At 40.7% G+C, this 6,833-nt stretch overlaps 2 long non-coding RNA genes across 7 annotated transcripts; one reads left to right on the top strand and one right to left on the bottom strand.

Moving 5' to 3' along the window:
- Positions 1-1,753: 1,753 nt before the first annotated feature.
- On the top strand, positions 1,754-3,759 carry LOC132088586 (uncharacterized). Of its 6 annotated transcripts, none has more exons than XR_009422074.1 (6): positions 1,754-1,819; positions 1,884-2,174; positions 2,247-2,552; positions 2,608-2,871; positions 2,935-3,359; positions 3,423-3,759. It is a non-coding gene; the product is annotated as an uncharacterized LOC132088586 (long non-coding RNA). The 6 variants fall into 6 exon arrangements; XR_009422073.1 differs by having other exon boundaries at positions 2,231-2,552; XR_009422071.1 differs by having other exon boundaries at positions 2,227-2,552.
- On the bottom strand, positions 3,587-5,467 carry LOC130699844 (uncharacterized). The gene is made up of 3 exons (XR_009003545.2): positions 5,270-5,467; positions 5,028-5,207; positions 3,587-4,961 (listed from the first exon to the last, which is right to left on the bottom strand). It is a non-coding gene; the product is annotated as an uncharacterized LOC130699844 (long non-coding RNA).
- Between the last annotated feature and the right edge of the window lie 1,366 nt (positions 5,468-6,833).

Here is a 6,833-nt window from a genome sequence, read left to right as displayed (position 1 = left end):
GACTAAAACAGATAAAGACTACGCCAGTAAACAGGCACATGTGGAACTAGCTCACAAGATGCGTAAGCGAGATGCTGGTACAACCCCAAAATTAGGGGATCGAGTTCCGTATGTCATTATCGCAGCCGCTAAAAGTACACCAGCTTACCTCAAGGTTCGTCTTTGGATTTCAAATTTCTCATGAACTATTAAGTTTTCATACGTCTTCTTTAGACGGAAAACCCTATTTTTGTAATGGAATACAGCGTACCTATTGATGCCCCATACCATTTGGAAAATCAGCTTTCAAAACCCCTTGTTCGGATTTTGGAACCCATACTTGGATCTAAAGCGGAATCATTGTTGCTACGTAAACACGGACTTATCGCCTTTATTTGCTTGACATAATTGAACGGTTTGTATTCCGTATTGTAGATGGTTACCATACCCGGACGCCTTCATTTGTTACTTAAAAAATTGGTGGATTGGCTAGCTTTACCACACGCAAATCCACCTGTGTTGGATGCAAAACCGTCCTTCCAGACGATAGTGCTGTATGCAAGTAAGTCTAATTTCTGCCTATCTCGGCGATGTTTGTTAAAATTGCTGTTCCAATTTAAACAGATTTTGCAAGCCGAAAGAATCGGAGTTCTACCAGAGGGAAATTGGCCAACTTTATGCTCTCGAAGAGAAGTTTAATCGTTTATGGACAGAATGTCAACGGTGCCAGGGAAGTCTCAACGAAGAGATTCTTTGTTGCAAGTAAATAGTTTGAGTGATATCCTAATCATGTTACATACTTAATACTAATCGTTTGCCACATTTAGCCGAGATTGCCCCATCTATTATATGAGGACAAAAGTTAGAAAAAATCTCACGGAACAGGGTAAACTTATGGAAAGATTCAGCCTACCCTGACAACCTACCGCTCTCGTCAATGATGGTGCATACAGGTAGTGGCTTGGCTTTTGTAAAATAGATTGGAAACAATAAATTACACGACTCATTGTTCAGTAAGTTCCCCATAACCAAAAGATTTTAATAAAAATGGTGTATAGCGCCGTAAGAGTCTCGGAGGGAGCAGGCGGTAAAATACGTGATGTCATGTAATTCCGTATTTTGAAAAACGAAAGTTGATGGCATTAGTAAGTAGATGTATAAGTTATTAGAAAAGTCACGTTGTTGCGAATGATCCAGTCGACGAAACATCGTACGAACCAACGCACATTGAATTAATTAGATTAAGTTCTTAGTCTTTCTGTGTTTTTTTTGTGGTTTATTTCAATACCTAGATTTTTTTTTCTTCCCATCCCATTAAAAAATTTTTTTTTTATTCAATTAAAGTCTTATTTCTCAAACAAAATATTTGCTTTAGGCTCGTAGGGGGCTAGTCGCTAGGTGGCCCAGGTGCTGTGCTGAGCTGAGCTGCTGATGGCCACATTTATCATGGCGTCGTAGCGGCTAGTTATATCACGGCAGCCGAACGTGGTAGACCTTTATTTTTGTAGGTGAAATCCAAGGGAGGAAATGCAAATGCTCGGCGCCATCTTGTACGAACGATGTGGTCTGGCGGACACCTTACCAAGGTGACCATGCATTACCTTCGAGTGTATTTAAGGTATACCATTTACTTGCTTTGTAAAAGCTAGGTTTTTAACTTGTGCATCGTAACGATTTTGAATTGGGTAAGTTGCAAGTCGGTAGATTTGCTCTGCAGTTTCCCGGATACCAGCACCCTGCTTCGCGAGAACTACTCTACGTTGTTCTGGGGTGGGCTTAGACGAACATCTGAATCCGATTTTGAAGAAGTCTTGCATCGATGGACACTGACAAAATATAGGTGAAATAGCTACAAATTTTTATTAGCAAGGTTCACTTGTGTTCCAACTCATTTTATTTTTCAGGAAGCTGCACATGAATGTTGGGTATTTTATCATAAGTAGAATACAGATAGATTCTGTAGTAGTAGATCTCTTTAGTTGGGTATTGAAATTGGCTTTGGTTTGTATGGGGTCTGATGAGGTCTCAGTTGCATTTGATCCTACTTGTTATTTATCACTGCCAATGCCAGTCGAAAAGGAAGTACCAGTTGACCTGTATCTGGCTAACGTGGACCTTTTAGCAGAAATTTTTCTGCTTTCAAGGGATTCAAAGAGTTTGTAGAATATTATGTCTCTAGGATTCCACAGTTTTAGGTAATTCAATTGACAAGAAATTTACACTGATTCTTGTTTTATTTTTCTAAAGGCAGATTCTTAATTATAAAGGATTGGGAAAGAAAATTGACGGAGGCTCAGTGCCAAAAAAATTATGGTAGTTGGAATGATTACCGAAGCTCTTCGGATTCGTTTATTTCACTCGTTATGGTATTTAAAGAAAATAAACGTGTACCTGTGCCCCTTTGTATCTGTGACCCGATTTCCTCTTCACTTGCGATAATTCTGCAGCGGGTCATGCAGATACTGTGATCAGCAGAAAAAGTTGGAAGTGCGCTGCCCGGAAAGCAAATCTGGGGTAAAAGAAAAAAACTTATTCCAACTAGTAAGCCATTCCCAAATTCAACCAACAAAAAGGTACACAGTGAGATTTGCTTAACAATTATGTTTCTTTAATTGATTTTAAAATTAGGAAAAGGTGGAAGGAAAAACTTCGTTCTCTGGTAGTGTTTTAGTTAAAATCCTTTTTGTGCAAATTCATTTTTGAAATTGTTTACCTCATTTTCGAATGGTTCCGTTCACATTTGTTGTTCATGTGAGATTTTATGTTTACCAGTTACTGCATTATATTGACCACTATTGCAAGATGTTTGTTTAGGAATAACTACTGTTTTGTTTATCTGGAATGTTGTGTGGGAGTCCATCAGGAATTGCTGGTCTGCAGTAAATTTGTCAGGTATATGTTAGCTTTCATCAGCAAAACGTTATGCACTAATTGTGTTTGGTTTTCGTGGTATAGGCTAGGTGATGAAGATCAATGAATCAGAAAATGTTTTGCATGGGTGGTGAATGTTCTGACAGTTTTAACAGTTGTGATGTGGTGTATTTCACTTCCACGCATCATGGTGTTTTTATCTATCAGTTGAATTGTATGGTTAATTTTCTGTTCGTGTAACCTCATTTCCTCTTGAATCATATAGTAGAAATTGGTGACCTGAAACAATGAACATGGAAAAATCACCTGTGCCAACGTTGACGATGTTTGATTGATGAAGTGCTGGAAACTAAAATTAATTTTCTTTACAATTTGGTTTCAGGCTATCTTTATAATTTTTTATTAGTTTTGCGTTTGTTTAGAGTCCGCAAGCTCGTAGCTGATTTCCTCCTTTAGATACCGCCTGTCGACGGTTTGACAGCCTCACACAATTGAACGTATGCCAAAAAGTAATTGATCCAATTTAATGTATGCAATGTATACTAATTACACCATTCAAAACAATATTCCAGGCCAAAGTGAGCTCTTCCGATCAGAAAAGTGACGGCGTATCCATTTAATTGAAAATAGGCACAAGATAACGCACAATTGGCGTTCTTGCCTCAATGGAGAAATTTTTCCGTGGAACTTATGACCGAAATACCATTGCAGCTGTTCAAAAAAAAGAAAAGTGTATTATCATGCAGATGTTGACTAGCTAACAATCCAGAGATACGTCAACTTGCGAAATTTCTAGATGTGTGTGAAGCGCAATCAGCATCCTTGTTGAACTGTGAACCCAAATCATGTATTTTCCTAGAAATATCTAGGTTTTTGGATAAATAAATAAAAGTCAGTGAAAAAATGTGATTGTGTGTGAGTGATTCACGATCTAAAAGTATGTTTAAAGAGTTCACATCAATGCAGTTCCCGTCTCAAAAAAGCAATATTTTCAATTTTGATGAATTTTTCGGTTGTTAATTGGAAAACAAGATGACGCTGCTGTGTCACTATTTACTTGCTGACTAAGTGTGAACGGTGAAAGCTGTGTTCGAAAGTTTCTGTTAAATATGTCATATTCCAATGGAAAACTTAAGAAAAACTAATGGTGCTTCTGTACGTTTTCATCCCTGAGTGTGTTTTAGAAGTGAAGCCCACAGAATGCTTGGTGTTTATGGTACACGTCTTTTAATCAACTATGTCAGCTGACAAACCAAAAAACTGTTAGCAACCTACTACGTTGCATTCATAAAACTATACGAGTGCTCATTGAGAGGTATAGGACTAATGTTTTGTTATCAGAATCTCATTGCCACCTCGAGCACTACAACATACTCCCCTCAAGCCAAGCAGGATTTCGTAAGGGCTGTTCCACACACGACCACCTATGGGATTTGGAGAATGCCGTCACCTCGGGCTTCAACAAGAAAAAAGAAACTCACTGCGTCTTTCTAGACATTAAAAAAGCTTACGACCTGGTGTGGCTACCCGGGCTGCTCTTCAAAATAAGTCAAGCGCGAGTTACAGGGAACATCCTCAAATGGCTCCTGAACTTCCTGCTACAGCGGAAGGTTCGGGTCAAACTAGACAGTACACTGTCACATGCCAAAATCATCTCCGTCGGAGTTCCCCAAGGCTCAGTACTGGGCCCCATTCTCTTCACTATCATGACCCGTGACTTCCCCTTGTGTAGGAACCCGAAAAACAATTTAGGCGTTATCGTCAAAATGTTCGCGGATGACATCTCAGCCCGCTGCACTCACTCCCTAAGAAGCAAAGCCCGAAAAAGGCTAGAAACTGCAATAAGAAAATTTGAAAGATGGTGTGCTACCTGGAGATTCCAAATCTCTGTGTCCAAGTGTTTCTCCATATCGTTCAGCAGAAGAATTAAGAACTACGTCCCTCTCCATCTGACCTTTAACAGTGAGAGTATCCCTGCCGTCAGTCATGGCAAATTCCTGGGTATCACCTTTGACCGTAAGCTCAACTGGAACCAACATCTGCAAGATTTAGTTACAAAGGTTTCTCGAAGAGCAAACTTCTTCAAAATCCTGGTTAGGAAGAATCTGAACCTGAAACCCAAACTCCTGGTCAATCTGTACACAGCATTAGTAAGAAGCATTGTAGACTATTCTTACCTAAGTATCCTTCAGGGCAGATCTCCCCTTACCAGGAAGCTGGATACAATCCAAAACTCAATTCTTCGTGCAATCCTTCTGGCTCCAAACTCCACTCCTCGTGCACATCTGTGGCTGGACACAGGCATAACCCCCATTCATTGCAGATGTGAATGGTTAGCCTGCCTTTACCTCATAAAGCTGCAAAGTAAACCAAAGAACCCTTTTTATGATAGTGCGAAAAGTACTTACTCTAGCCTCACCTTATGGAACACCAGAAGTACCCCAAGTGTTGTGTTGTGCAAGTTCCAACTGTTAGCTTTAAAAGTTTCCCTGTTTACCTCCGTTAGTTTTCCCGAAAATCTGCTAAATCCTCCATGGTTGATGCCGAAAATACCTACATTTATACTCCCAATCTCGAAAAACAATGCTCTTGAAAATCCAACGTTCACCAGACTACTCTTTCGAGCACTGTTTACGCAAAACAACGCCAGTTCTAGTACGGTAAGCGTCTTCACAGATGGCTCCCGTGACTTCGAAAACAACTCAACAGCATGCGCCATCTACTGCCCAAATTCTCAAGTGAAAAAAGCCTGGAAACTTTCTAGTGATACGAACATCTTCACAGCTAAATTGTTGGCTATTCTAAAGGCCATTGAACACGCTGACAACGGCCCGGCGCAGCTAATCCGGATCTTCTCGGACTCACTCAGTGCCATCTCCGCCATCAATGCTCTACACCCTTCAAACGAACTGGTGGTCAAGATTCGGAACAGGGCCTTAACCAGCTCTTCTGCCGGCTCCAAAGTTATTCTCTACTGGATTCCAAGCCATGTAGGCATTCCAGAAAATGAATTAGTGGATCGTCTGGCAAACGACGCAAGAACGGATCCTAACTGCGAAAAAATCGATCTCGTCGACTCACCTAAACTCGCCCTAAATGTTTTTCGCATAGCATGGTCCAAGCTGATGTCTCTATACCTTGCGAGTCACCATGACTTCTTTGCTTCTCACCCTAGGAACTCCATTCACCCAGAACCCTGGTTGGTGCACCCTAACAGAGTCAGAAACAGCATTCTTCACAAACTCCGGTCGAACCGGCTACGTTTAAACGCCCGCGTTTCGTTATTTGATCCCTCTGTATCCCCATACTGCAGCTATGGCTGCCCTGTGAAAGAGACTCCCTCACATCTAATTATTGAGTGTCCCCACCTCGCTGCCGAAAGAGAGGAACTAAAAAGCTTCCTCTCGGAGTTAAAACTTCAGTTGAACCTATCCAATCTCCTACATCCACCGCAAGTTTGTGACAACCTCGCCAAATTCAAGATCAGGGACTTGGTTTTAAATTTCTTCTGGAAATCAGGACTCCACAAACGCTGCTAATCTAATTCAAAATCATCCCACTTTTCCGAGCAATTTCCCGGTGCCAATTTCGGTCTCCTAGGACGACCCGCTCTCGATATGGCAACGCCACACGGGAGGCACCTTAAGAAAGAAAGAAAAAAAAAAAAAAGAATCTCATTGACGGATTTTGCTTCTAAGGTTTAGCTCATGAAACTTCGTTTGTAAAGAATACGTCCTGTTGAGGAATGTCACCAAAGATGCAAATCCTATGGGTAGGAATACCATAATATCATTCTTCTACTCTTTAACCACTCATGGTCTACTGTTAATCGTGATCTGAGTAGTGCACCATATTCATCTTCGTTGCAGTATCAGCTGTAACAACAGTCATTTCGGCAGTTGTAATCTCGACCTAGCCTACCAACAGACATAGACATGTACCTCAACACAATTTCTACTGGTATTTTAAATTTTTCTTCTGCC

The sequence above is a fragment of the Daphnia carinata genome, chromosome 2, assembly GCF_022539665.2.
Source record: "Daphnia carinata strain CSIRO-1 chromosome 2, CSIRO_AGI_Dcar_HiC_V3, whole genome shotgun sequence".
Classification (NCBI taxonomy): domain Eukaryota; kingdom Metazoa; phylum Arthropoda; class Branchiopoda; order Diplostraca; family Daphniidae; genus Daphnia; species Daphnia carinata.
The sequence above is the reverse complement of the archived record's forward strand: the minus strand, read 5'-3'. Positions and strand labels throughout refer to the sequence as shown.